A 14474-nucleotide genomic window follows, 5' to 3' on the forward strand; every position below is an offset into this window, starting at 1 on the left:
GGCACTCTTGCGATTGCAAGGCCAAATGGAGGAGGCCCAAAGCCTCCTGTTGCAGGAAAATTGTGGCGGTAATGCTTGGCCAACCAGGTCAACAATGCAAGGATGGCGTCCACAGTGGAAAGCTTGGGCTTGAAGTCAGAACCACGAAAGGAGATGTCCGAAACATAGCTCAGTCCTGGAGGACCATGGCCGAGAGCTTCAAATGCATGGTGGGTATAATGGTAGACCACCAGGACTGGCAGCACCAGATGATGGTGAGGCTTCTGGAGCTCACTGCAGCTGCCCCTCCATTCCATGGAGTAACTCAGGAGATCCTAGGAGTGCCCCGCCAATCTGATTCCCCCCTTGTGAGACCAGCACAACTAGGGGAACGGCAGGGAGAAGCAACAACACCGGTGCCACCTGAAAGAAGGCCAGGGCTCTCTAGGTCCCGGCCCTCCAGAGGCTACCCACCAAGGGCATCTCAGGCAACAGGAGTGGAAGGCAACAGAAGTGGAAGGCATCAGGCTGCCTCCACCTCTAATGTGCATCCTCGGGAAACATCTAGACATAGTGGGAGGGTTCGGAAGGCTAAGGAATTGTAGGGGCACAGCGTGGACATGGGAGAAATTAGGGCACCGGTAGTGGAGAGACCTTGAGCTGAATTCTCCACCCCGCGACATCAGAAACACAGAATACGATCGGGTGGAAAATTAGGCATCCGCCGAAAAATAATGTCCGCGCCCAGCGCCGGAAGGAACACCATGCTCTGGGGCCCCACAGGTAGCGACAATGTGATCTGCGCCTACGTTGGCATGCAAAACCTGCATTTGCATGTGGTAACATATAATTACCGGGTTTTACCCAGTATTCGCAATGCTCCATCCCTATCAGGTAAAAGTCACGCAGACGCGTTTTACTGGAGGTATTTAAAAAGGGGACTGCTGAGGTGGAGAGAGAAGGTAAAAAAAAGTTTTTTTTTGTAATAAACGTTTTATTGAGGTATTTTTTTGGCATTGTAACAGCAGCAATATAAACAATGTACATGAGAATATAAACATAGTGCAAATACCATCTCCCTCCCCCACAGGTCTCACCATTAATTAACCCCCTAATCTACGCTAACCTAGCCCCCCCCCCCCCCCCCCCCCCCCCCCCTCTCCCACACCCCCGCCGACGATTCATTTTCCGAGAAGAAGTCAATGAATGGCTGCCACCTCCGGGCGAACCCTAACAGTGACCCTCACAAGGCGAACTTGATTTTCTCCAGACAGAGAATGCTGGCCACGTCCGATAGCCAGGTCTCCAACTTTGGGGGCTTTTAGTCCCTCTATGCTAGTAGTATCCGTCTCCGGGCTAACAGGGAAGTGAAGGCCAGAACATCTGCCTCTTTCTCCTCCTTGATTCCCAGATCTTGCGACACCCTGAAAATCGCCACCTCTGGACTCAATGCACCCTTGTTTTTAATACCTTGGACATGACATCAGCAAACATAAGCTTTGGACATGCCCAGAACATGTGGACATGGTTCGCTGGTCCTCCCGCACATTTTGCACACCTGTCTTCCACCCAAAGAATCCGCTCATCCGGGCCACTGTCATGTGGGCCCGGTGAATGACCTTGAATTGAATCAGGCTGAGCCTGGCACAAGTTGCGGTCGCGTTGACTCTACTCAACGCGTCCGCCCAAAGGCCCTCCTCTATCTCTCCCCCCAGCTCCTCCTCCCACTTTCGCTTCAGCTCCTCGGTCTGCGTCTCCTCTGAACCCATGAGTTCCTTGTAAATGTCCGAGACGCTCCCTTCTCCTACCAACTCTCTGGAAACTACCCTGTCCTGAATCCCCCTTAGCGGTAGGAGCGGGAAGGTTGATACCTGTCTACGCAAAAAGTCCCGCACCTGCAGGTATCTAAATTTGTTTCCCCTCACCAATGTACACTTCTCCTCCAGTGCCCTCATACTCAGAAAGGTCCCCTGTATAAACAAGTCCCCCATCCTCTCAATCCCCGCTCTCCGCCATATTCGGAACCCCCCGTCCATACTCCCCGGGGCAAACCGGTGATTATCGCAGATTGGGGACCAGACTGATGCTCCCATTGCTCCCACATATCTCCTCCATTGCCCCCAGACTCTCAGGGCCGCCACCACCATGGATCTGGTGGAGTACCGCGCCGGCGGGAACGGCAGAGGCGCAGTTACCAGCGCCCCCAGACTTGTGCCCTTGTATGATGCCGCCTCCATTCGCACCCATGCTGACAACCCCCCCAACCCCCCCCCCCCCCCCCACCCCCTCTCCTCTCCCCCCACCAGCCACTTCCTAATCATGGCTATGTTAGCCGCCCAGTAATAATTGCTAAAGTTCGGCAGCGCCAGCCCGCCCTCTCCCCGACTCCACTCAAGCATTATCCTCCTCACTCGCGGGGACTTGCCCCCGCACACGAAGCCCGCAATAACTTTATTGACCCGTTTAAAAAAGGACCGTGGAATAAAGATGGGGAGACATTGGAATACAAACAGGAATCTCGGGAGGACCGTCATTTTCACCATTTGGACTCTCCCAGCTAGAGACAACGAGAGTGCATCCCATCTCCGAAATCATCTTTCATCTGATCCACCAACCGGGCCAAGTTCAACTTATGTAGCCGGTCCCAATCCCGCGCTACTTGAATGCCTAGGTACCTGAAACTGTCCCCTACCAATCTAAACGGCAGCTCCCCCAGTTGCCTCCCCTGGGCCGCAAACATTTCGCTCTTCCCCATATTCAGCTTATACCCCGAGAACCGGCCAAATTCCCTTAGAATTCCTATAATTTCTTCCATCCCCTCAATTGGATCTGAAACATACAAGAGCAGGTCATCCGCATAAAGCGAGACTCTGTGCTCCCCCCCCCCCGCCACACCTCGGACCAACCCCTTCAAGCTCTCAGATCAATTGCCAGTGGCTCTATAGCCAGCGCAAACAGCAGTGGGGAGAGGGGGCATCCCTGTCTCCTCCTCCGGTGCAGTCTAAAATAGTCCGACGACGTCCTGTTTGTCCGCACACATGCCTCAGGAGCCTGGTACAGCAACCTGGCCCAGTCAATAAAGCCCCTCCCAAACCCAAACCGCCCCAGAACCTTCCATAAATAATCCCATTCAACCCGGTCAAAAGCTTTTTCCGCATCCATTGAAACCACTACCACCACCTCCCTACTTTACGGGGGCATCATGGTCACATTTAACAGCCTTCTTACATTGGCCACCAGCTGCCTGCCCTTAACGAACCCCGTCTGATCCTCCACAATAACGTTCGGTACACAATCCTCAATCCTGCAGGACAATATTTTGGCCAACGGTTTGGCACCTACATTCAACAGGGATTTCGGCCTGTAGGGCCGGGTTCTTGTCCTGTTTCAGGATAAGCGAAATCGTGGTCTGTGACATCGTCTGGGGCAGAACCCCTTTCCCTTGCCTCATTAAACACCTTCATCAGCACCGGTCCCAATATCCCAGAAGACGTTTTATAGAACTCCACTGGGTACCCGTCCGGTCCTGGGGCCATACCCGGCTGCATGGGCTTCAAGCCCTCCACTATCTCTTCCAACCCGATCGGAGCCCCCAGTCCCTCTACCAGCTCCCCGTCCACCTTCGGGAAAGTCAGCCCCTCCAGGAAGTGCCTCATCCCCTCCAGCCCCGTAGGGGGTTCCGACCTGTATAGCCTGCTGTAGAAATCCCTAAACGCCTTACACACCCCTGCCGAATCCCCAACCAAGTTCCCATCCCCGTGAATAACTTTCCCTATTTCTCTAGCTGCCTCCCTCTTTCTGAGCTGCTGTGCAAGCATCCTGCTAACCTTCTCCCCATGCTCATAGATCGCCCCCTCGCCTTTCTGAGCTGTTCCACTGCCCTCCCTGTGGTTAACAAGCCAAATCCGCCTGTAGCCTCCGCCGTTCCCTTAAAAACCCTATTTTTGGAGTCTCCGCGTACCCCACTTGTAGAATCTTTTACCTGTCGGTCCATCTCTACCCTGTCCGTCCTGTCCCTGTGAACCCGGATCGAGAACAGCTCCCCTCTCACCACTGCCTTTAGCGCTTCCCAGACCACCACAGCTCAGATTTCCCACGTATCATTTACCTGCAGGTAATTTTGTATGCATTTCCTCAGCCTCTCGCACACCGCTTTGTCCGCCAACAGCCCTACATCTAACCTCCATTACGGGCGCTGATTGCTATCTTTACTAACCTGCAGGTCAACCCAGTGTGGAGCATGGTCTGAGATTGTAATCGCCGAGTACCCAGTGTCCACCACCCCTGCCAGCAAGGCCCTACCCAAAATAAAGAAATCGATCCGAGAGTATACCTTATGAACGTGGGAGTAGAAGGCGAACTCCTTCACCCTCGGCTGCCTAAATCTCCATGGATCCACTCCCCCCATCTGCTCCATGAACCCTTTCAGTTCCTTTGCCATTGCTGGCACCCTGCCCGTTTTCGAGCATGACCGATCCAGGCCGGGATGAATAACTGTATTAAAGTCCCCTCCCATGACCAGTTTATGCGAGTCCAGGTCCGGTATCTTCCCCAACATCCTCTTTATGAATTCCACATCATCCCAATTTGGCGCATACACATTAACCAGCACTACCTTCATCCCCTCCAGCTTACCGCTAACCATAATATATCGACCTCCCACATTCTACCCACCTGAAATGTCACCCGCTTATTAATCAAGATTGCAACCCCTCTAGTCTTTGTGTCCAGCCCCGAGTGGAAGACCTGACTGACCCAGCCTTTCCTCAATCTAGCCTGGTCCACTACTCTAAAGTGCATCTCCTGCAACATTACCACATCCGCCTTCAGTCCCCTCAGGTGGGCAAACACATGCCCTCTTAACCGGCCCATTTAACCCTCGAGCATTCCAGGTGATCAGCCCAGATGGGAGACAGAGTGCAACCCCCCCCCCCCCCCCCCGGCCGATCAGCCATCCCCTTTCTTGGGCCCGCCTCCAGCCCATGCGCCGCGCCACCTCTGACCCGCCCCCGGCCGCCCCCGCCATCGGCCTCCTCTCTGTCCCTCAACCGAAGTCCCTCCCTCGTCAGCAGAACAACTACCCCCCCCTCCTCCCCCAGCAACACCACTCTGAAACCTAACCCATACAATAAACTAAACATATGCACCCCCCCCCCACTGCGCTTCCGTGAGCTAGCTCACCCAGCTAGTTTGGTGGCCCCCACCCCCAAATAGTCTCCCACCTATTGTTCCCTCACTCCCCTCCTCCCCGCTCATACAAACAAATTCCCTCATCAATGATCCCACCACAATCACCCAACTGTAAGAAAAACACCGAAACCCAAACAAGCACGTCTCCATCCCACAAAAGTGCACATCAAAGCAAAAATCATTCACCAGAAAGAAAACCCGAAAATGAAAAACGTTTTCACCCCTTCTTAAACAGAACACAAAAACAGAAGAGAAAAACTAAAAAAACAATATAAGCCAACAAGTTGCATCAAAGTTCAAAAGTTCTCAGCCCACCTTTCTGAGCTGCTGTGCAAGCATCCTGCTAACCTTCTCCCCATGCTCATAGGTCGCCCCCTCGCCTTTCTGAGCTGTTCCACTGCCCTCCCTGTGGTTAACAAGCCAAAATCCGCCTGTAGCCTCCGCCGTTCCCTTAAAAACCCTATTTTTGGAGTCTCCGCGTACCCCACTTGTAGAATCTTTTACCTGTCGGTCCATCTCTACCCTGTCCGTCCTGTCCCTGTGAACCCGGATCGAGAACAGCTCCCCTCTCACCACTGCCTTCAGCGCTTCCCAGACCACCACAGCTCAGATTTCCCACGTATCATTTACCTGCAGGTAATTTTGTATGCATTTCCTCAGCCTCTCGCACACCGCTTCGTCCGCCAACAGCCCTACATCTAACCTCCATTACGGGCGCTTTTCTTTTCGCGAAGTCCAGCACGTCTTCGGGCAACTCAAAATAATGATGCTGGTCCTCATATGTGACCCAGAGACGAGCCGGACACAGCAGTCCAAACGTCACCTGTTTCTTGAAGAAGATTGACTTAATTTGGTTGAAACCTGCCTTTTTCCTGGCCACCTCCACACTCAGGTCCTGGTAAAGCACAGGATACTGGGGCGTCATTCTCCGACCCCCCGCCGGGCGGGGGCGGGAATCGGGCTGCGCCGGTTGGCGGGACCCCCCGCTCAATTCTCCGGCCCGGATGGGCCGAAGTCCCGCCCAGAAATTGCCTGTCCCGCCGGCATAAATCAAACCTGGTATTTACCGGCGGGACCAGGCGGCGTGGGCGGGCTCCGGGGTCCTGGGGGGGGGGGGGGGGGCGATCTGACCCCGGGGGGTGCCCCCGCGGTGGCCTGGCCCGCGATCGGGGCCCACCGATCCGCGGGCGGGCCTGTGCCGTGGGGGCACTCTTTCCCTTCCGCCTCTGCCACGGCCTCCACCATGGCGGAGGCGGAAGAGACTCTCCCCACTGCGCATGCGCGGGAAACTGTCGGCGCCCGCTGACGCTCCCGCGCATGCGCCGGGAAACTGTCAGCGGCCGCTGACGCTCCCGCGCATGCGCCGCATTTCCACGCCAGCTGGCGGGGCAACAAACGCCATTTCCGCCAGCTGGCGGGGCGGAAATCCCTCCGCCGTCGGCCTAGCCCCTCAATGTTGGGGCTAGGCCGCCAAAGATGCGGAGCATTCCGCACCTTTGGGCCGGCGTGATGCCCGTCTGATTGACGCCGTTTTTGACATCGTGCCGTTGGTGGAGAATTTCGCCCCTGTTGTCCCACTTACAGCTCCGCCTTCGCTTGGCCCACTGAAGAATACATTCCTTGTCCAGGAACCTGTGGAATTTCACCACCATTGCCCTTGGAGGGTCCCCATTCGCGGCTTCCTCGCAAGCGCTCTGTACGCCCTGTCCACCTCCAAGGGTCGGGAGAATGCCCCCTCCCCCAGCAGCTTCTCAAACATACCCGCTATGTATGCCCCAGCATCAGCTCCCTCAGACCCCTCCGGGAGCCTGACAATTCTTAAGTTCTGCCAACGGGACCTATTCTCTAGGTCCTCCACCTTCCGCAGAAGCTTTTTCTGCTGGTCCCTCAACATCCCCACCTCCAGCTCCACCGCAGTTTGATGCTTCTCCTGCTCAGCCAGCGCCTTCTCAACCTTTTGGATCGCCCGATCCTGGGCGTCCAATCTGTGCTTCAGCCGATCAATCGACTCTTTAATCGGGTCCAAGCAGTTCCGTTTCTGCTTGGCAAAGCCGTCCTGGATGACCTGCATCAACTGCTCCGTTGATCGCTGGGCTGACACACCAGTGGTCTGGTCCTCGGCCATGCTGTCTCCTGCTGCAGCTTCAGCACAGCTCTTGCCTGTCTTTTTATTTCTGCCTTTTCATGCACTTCTGGTTCTTTTCTCCATACACCGATACGTGGAAACGGTGCCCAATTGCCTCAGCGTTCGAATTTAGTTTAAAACAGGAAAAAAGTCATAGGGAAAGGTCCAAAAGTCCGACCAGAGCGGTAGCCACCAAATGTGCGACTTACTCCTCCATAGCCGCCACCGGAAGTAGTAAAAAAAAGTTTTTAAAATTGTTATACATTGTTAAAATTGTAGCACTTGTTGCAGAGTAGCTGCCTGTGCTGGAGGGAGTAGTGGGGATCTGCCTGGTGACAGCACAATGGATTTGGGGTGTTCCCCCAAGGATTGGGGTGGCCAGGCACGGACCACCATTGCTGCAGTATTTATTTTCAAAGCTACCATTGTGTAAAAGTTACAGGCCCTGTAACTCTGCTGACTGTTCACTCTGTCCTGTAAATGTTCACAGACCCTCTGGTCATTTGGGAGCCTACCCAGGCACCCCTTTGGAGACCCCCAAACCCAAACTGACTCATCTACAGGATGGGCATGGCGAAGCTCATCAGTGGGACACCAGGTGCTGCCAATCCTCAGTGCACTCATCAGAAGCACAACCCCACTTCAGGAGAAGCAGGGAAATATTGGAGCAAACCTAAAGAAAGGGCACATGCATCATGGCCTTGGCACCCTTCCCTGGCACACTGGCTCTCTCAGTGCAGAGGCCTCACAAGTGACCGATCAGCTAGCCCTCAGTACCACAAGCTGCTCTCATCCATCCTGCCCCCGGTGAGGTTGTCACAATCTGTGTACCACTCCCAGGATCCACAGCACACTGCAGCTACGCTCCCAGCAGATGCCCCCCTCCCCCCCTCGCCCAGCCTGCTCAGATGCCTCTGAGCATGGAGGTAGTTGGTGGCACAGGGTGATTGGATTTATTTTCATGTGTATCGAGGTACTGAAAAGTATTGTTTTGCGTACAGTCCAGACAGATCATTCCACACATGGAAAAACATAAGACATACATAAATACACAATGTAAATACATAGACACAGGCATCAGAAGAAGCATACGGAGTGTAGTACCACTCAATAGAGAAGATGTGTGAAGAGATCAGTTCAGTCCATAAGCGGGTCACTCAGGAGTCTGGTAGCTGCGGGGAAGAAGCTGTTTTTGAACCTGTTAGTGCGCGCTCTTAGACTTTTATATCTCCTACTCAATAGAAGAGGTTGACATTAACCTGGTTGGGAAGGGTCTTTAATTATGCAGTTCGCTTTCCCAAGGCAGCAGGAGGTATAGGCAGAGTTATTGCATGGGAGGCGGTTACACATGATGGACTGGATGGTGTCCCCGACTCTCTGTAATTTCTTACAGTCTTGGGCCGAGCAGTAGCCATACTAGGACTGGTACCAGGGGTGAGTGGGTGGGTGTGGTGGTGGTGGTGGTGGTGGTTGGGGGGGGAGGGGGGGGAGAGAGAGAGAGAGAGAGAGAGAGAGAGAGAGAGAGAGAGAGAGAGAGAGAGAAAGAAAGAGGGAGCTGATGGGTCCTAAGTGGCAGGCATTGGGGACCCTGCAGATAAATCTTTCTTGATCCAAGCTTAGAGGTCTCAAACCTGAGGCTTAATGTCATTCCTTGACTTTGAGACTGTGGGAGCTGAAGTTGCTAAGGGCTCTTGATGGCTAATTAGTACCATGAGCATGAGTCTCAGGAATGCAAAAGGGCACCATTGCTTTCTCCTTCAGAGAGCAGAGCTAATAGGCACCCTTCTTAGTCAGGCTGGATAATTCAGAGAGCTCATTGCTGTCATTCCGCTATACTCAAGTGTTCTGGATAGTTGATCCAAAGTTGACTTCCCCTCCCGGGTGGGCACCGAGTTCCTTTCTCTTTCGGGGTCTCATCCATCCAGTCCATCTGGCCCGGCTCCATGGCTGTTATCACAACTCCCCCTCCCCCCACAATGCCATGTGCACTTGGGCACCCTGGCGCCAGACACTCCCACCCCGACTCCCATGCCATACACATCACAGACAGCAGACTCCAAGACAACTGACACCAACCATGACACCCCCTCCCCTCCACACGAGTGAAACCTTCTTCCCCCGACAGCTGACCATCTCTTTCACTCCCTTTAACCCGGTAGCTACCCAGCAGCATCTGTCCCTTTGAACTCCTTGGTGCTCAGTGGAGACGGTAGTGCTCACCTCCTTCCTCCCTCCCTCTCAGAGGTCATGGCACCTGGTTCCTATTTTTAAAAAGCAGTAGTGATTCGCATCGGCGTGACATCAAGGCTGGTGGGTGGGAAGATTCAATGAGAATAGCAGATGCAACGTTAAGCCCACTAAGTAGATGCTAATGCATTCAAATTCACGTTAATCAGGTTTGCATCCTTCCTGGGCGTGAAGCTGATCACGACATCAGAGTGGGGCTGGGAAGATGGCGTTCTGAAATTTCACCGACACAGATCCCGTTTTTGGCCTCTCGCAAGATTTAGTGACCATGACAGAATTTGCACCCACAGCTAATGGGCCCGCCAAATCACACCCGAGGTTTCTCTTCTGCAAAATCATAAATCTGGGTATAAGAACATGGGCAATTAGCTAATGAGAACAGTTTTTCTTTGTCTATCATAGCTAAATCTATTTTCATCACACATGAAGCACAAGAAAGAAGTTTATTTAATGGACAGTAAACACAATCAGGGTATATGAATATTGCTTGGATTGGAGAGTGTGAGGGGAAAGCAATAACAGCCAGATTTGTTGCACCATGGTTGGCTCTACTGCACAGAGGAAGAGTAAAAAATGTGGTAATGTAATAGTTATAGGGGATTCAATTGCTAGGGGAGTAGATAGGCATTTCTCCAACGACACATCAGGATCGGTACCAATGACATGGGTAAAAGGTTTGAGGTCCTAAAGGCCAAATATAAGGAGGTGGGGAGTAAGTTGAGAAGTAGGACCTCAAGGTAGTGATCTCAGGATTACGACCAGTGCCATGTTCTAGTCAGAGTAGAAATAGCAGGATATGCTGAATGAATACGTGATTGGGAAAATAGTGCAGGGTGCAGGATCAGGACTGGTGTCCTATGGCGAATATTTACGAGTGTGGTTGGGGAAGATTTAACTAGAATGCCAGGGGCGGGAACCTAAGCAGGGTGACGAGGGAAAGAGAAACAAGGGCAGTAATAAAGGAACAATAAAATGCAAAAATGGTAGACTGGGTAATCATGGGCGAGAGGACTATAGGGCCACAGTATAAAGAAAAATTACGATGAATATAATTGCAAAAAGGCAAATCTAAAGGCTTTGTGTCTTAATGCCCGAAGCATTTGGAATAATGTAGATGACCGGACGCCGCAAATCGAGGTAAATGGATATGATCTCATAGCCATTATGGAGACATGGTTACAAGGAGATCAAAATTGGGAACTTAATATGCAGGGATATTTTTGTAATGGCCACGAAGAATCCAGCATGAGTTTTAAGGATACAAAGTAATAACATTTATTTACAATAACATATATACATAACAGCAGCAGTAACTTCCCTTGCTACATACTCCTTCCTGCTGGTTCCTGAACTGGCCAGCTTTATTTATACTAGGAGTTTACTAGTGGTTTCTCCGCCCCCCTCATTGGGGAAGCTCATACTCCCACAGGATTGTGGGATAGTCATTAGTCCCCAGCCAATGGTAAGTAGGCAGGTTATAACATCCCTCCCCCCCAAAGTCCAAGGAATCCACCGAAGACCCTGGCGAAGGAGGGCGTCGGACTCGTTTGGCCGCAGGCCGGATACCATTTGCATGCAGCACTGGACCAGGCGGCGTGTGACGAGACGGAGACCGGCGCTTCCGTGATGAACGGCGCAGTTGTACATCCACGGCCCGTGGACCCGAGGATTCCCCCTCTGATGCATCCTGTGTCTCCATCTCGGAGTCAGAGTCTGCTGTCTCCGTCATGTCAGCATCTCTATCTCCATTCGGTCCCGTCACGACCTGCGCAGGCTTCGAGTGAGGCACCAGTGGAAGATTGTGAGGACTACCTTCCCTTGTATCTGGTCTCTGCGGCTGTAGAAATGAGCTCCGGGGGCGGGGAATCTTTTGAGGGGATGGTCTTCTGGACCGAACGTGCTCCACATGTTTTCGCTGGAGACGACCCTGGGCTTGCACTTGGTAAGATATAGGGCCCGTTTGGCGAAGATTACACCAGGAACCCATTGGGCACCACCAGCAAAATTCCGAACAAACACTGGGTCACCGGGTGCAAACTGCCGAAGCCGAGAAAATCCCTGTCCCTGCCGTTCTTGTGTGCGGCGTACTTTTGCGCCAATGTCCGGGAAAACCATACTAAGGCGGGTGCGAAGTCTCCGGCCCATTAGGAGTTCTGCGGGAGCTACCCCAGTCACTGCATGGGGGGTGGTCCTGTACGTAAACAAAAAGCGAGCCAGTCTCGTGTCCATTGATCCGGAAGACTGCTTCTTTAGGCCTCTTTTGAATGTCTGCACTGCGCGCTCTGCCAACCCATTTGAAGCCCGGTGGTAAGGGGCAGTGCGGATATTGCGGATGCCGTTCAGCTTCGTGAACCTCGCAAACTCCTCACTCATGAATGGAGTGCGGTTATCCGTGACCAGCACCTCGGGGAGGCCATGCGTACTAAACGATAAACGCATCTTTTCAATTGTTGCGCAGGACGTTGTCCCCTGCATCTTATGCACCTCTAGCCATTTGGACTGGGCGTCAATTAGTAGAAGGAACATGGATCCTTGAAAAGGGCCTGTGAAGTCTGCATGCAAGCGTGCCCAAGGCCGCCCTGGCCATTCCCAGTGATGTAGGGGCGCGGCCGGCGGGAGCTTCTGATGCTCCTGGCAAATGGAGCAGTTTTGGGCCACCTTCTCAATGTCGGTGTCGAGGCCTGGCCACCAGACATAACTCCGGGCCAACATTTTCATTTTGGTCACGCCTGGATGCCCATTGTGCAAGTCTGATAGTATCAGCTCCTGACCTTTTTCCGGGACAATCACACGCGTCCCCCACGCTGAATTCTGACAGCTTGGAGGAAAATGCCCGCAACTCGCCTGGGAGCTGTCTATGCTGCCCACCATACAGGACTATGTGCCAAACCTTTGACAGGACTGGCTCCGTCTGGGTCCACTCACGGATCTGTGATGCCGTGACAGGCAAGGTGTCCATAAAATTTAGGGTTTCAACCACCTCACCGGTCGTGGGGGTCGACATGGGGCCGGTCGATAAAGGCAATCGGCTCAGTGCGTCGGCTTTTGCTATCTGCGTACCTGGTTTGTGCTCCAGAGAATACTCGTATGCAGCAAGCAACAAAGCCCAGCGCTGGATCCGTGCAGAAGCAATGGGCGGTATTGGCTTATCCTCTCTGAAAAGTCCCAGCAGGGTCTTATGATCAGTCACGATAGTGAAATGGCGGCCGTACACGTACTGGTGGAAGCGTTTCACCGCAAAAACCACTGCCAGGCCCTCCTTCTCGATCTGCGCGTACTTTTTCTCCGCTGCAGTCAATGTGCGGGAGGCGAAAGCTATCGGTCGTTCAGCCCCGTTCTCCATCTTGTGGGACAGGACGGCCCCAATACCATACGGGGATGCATCACATGTGACGAGCAAAGGCTTTCCAGGATCATAGTGGGTTAGTAACCCAGACGACGACAATTGTTGCTTTACCCGCCGGAAAGCGGTTTCTTGCGGCTGACCCCAAGCCCAGGTGTGATTTTTCTTTAGCAGAAGGTGCAACGGGGCCAGCGTAGTTGCCAGATTGGGGAGGAACTTCCCGTAATAGCTTACGAGACCGAGAAAAGAACGAAGATGCAAAAGTGTCAGTCGGGGCGGGGGCATGTTGAATTGTACGCACCTTCTCTGCGACGGGGTGCAGACCTTCGCGGTCCACCCGATAACCTAGGTAGACTACTTCCTTTGCCTGAAATACGCACTTTGTGCGACGTAAACGGACTCCAGCCTCCGAAAGGCGTCTAAGGACAGCCTCCAGATTTTCCAAATGTTCCTGCTCCAACGTCCCTGTAATCAAAACGTCATCTAGGTAGACAGCCACACGTGGTAAACCTCTCAAAATGCCCTCCATAACACGTTGAAAAATTGCGCAGGCAGAGGATACTCCAAAGGGCAACCGTGTATATTCATACAGGCCCCGGTGTGTATTAATCGTTACATATGGTCGGGAGGCAGGGTCCAGCTCCAACTGCAGGTAGGCGTGACTCATATCTAATTTTGTGAACGAGAGTCCACCTGCAAGTTTCGTGTAGAGATCCTCTATGCGAGGCATTGGATATCGGTCGAGTCAGGAAACCGTATTCACTGCAAGTTTTTCGTCGCCACACAAGCGAACTGTGGCATCTGGCTTCATTACAGGTACAATTGGTGCTGCCCAGTCAGCAAAACGGACGGGCCTGATAATATCGAAACTCTCCAAACGAGTGAGCTCCCCTTCTACCTTCTCGAGCAAGGCGTAAGGCACTGGGCGCGCCCGGAAATAGCGCGGCGTGGCTCCTGGTTCAACTTGGATACGGGCTACGGCCCCATTTATTTTCCCCAAACCAGGCTGGAATACATCTGGGTATCGTCCTAGCACCTCAGTCAACCCTTCAGAAACTGTTTGGAGGATGTGCTGCCATTGCAACCGCAAATGGCGCAACCAGTCCCGATCCAACAGGCTGGGCCCATGGCCGCGCTCCACGATAAGTGGGAAACGCCCCTCCTGGCGTCCATAGACAACAGGGGTCATTGTAGTTCCTGCAATGTCCGGTGGTTCCCCCGTGTAGGTGGCCAACCTGGCCTGTGAGTCGGTTAATGTAAGGGTCTGGATACCCTGCTTGATGCAGTCGAATGTCCTCTGGGCGATCACGGAGACCGCTGCGCCAGTATCCAACTCCATCTCAAGCGGGTGGCCATTGACCCGTACTGTCACCTTAATGGGGGCCACACGGGGAGCTGCCACACAATGCAGCTGCAGGTAATCGTCCTCCGTCTCCACGTCCTCAGGAGTAGTCGCCGCAGGTTCATCCACATGGAAGGTACAGCCTCTGGGCTGGTCCCAGTTACGGCCCCTGGGCTGGTCCCAGTTTCGGTCGGAATGACGGCGCCCCCAGGACCGCCGTCCGCGACGGGGCCGGCGCCTACAAGTCT

General features: G+C 53.4%; 1 protein-coding gene across 6 annotated transcripts in view; it reads right to left on the reverse strand.

Moving 5' to 3' along the window:
- LOC140403495 (echinoderm microtubule-associated protein-like 5) overlaps positions 1-14474 on the reverse strand; it is a 415808-nt gene that overhangs the window by 328019 nt on the left and 73315 nt on the right. The gene's annotated exons all lie outside the window — the stretch shown is intronic.

Source organism: Scyliorhinus torazame, chromosome 2, assembly GCF_047496885.1.
Source record: "Scyliorhinus torazame isolate Kashiwa2021f chromosome 2, sScyTor2.1, whole genome shotgun sequence".
Classification (NCBI taxonomy): Eukaryota; Metazoa; Chordata; class Chondrichthyes; order Carcharhiniformes; family Scyliorhinidae; genus Scyliorhinus; species Scyliorhinus torazame.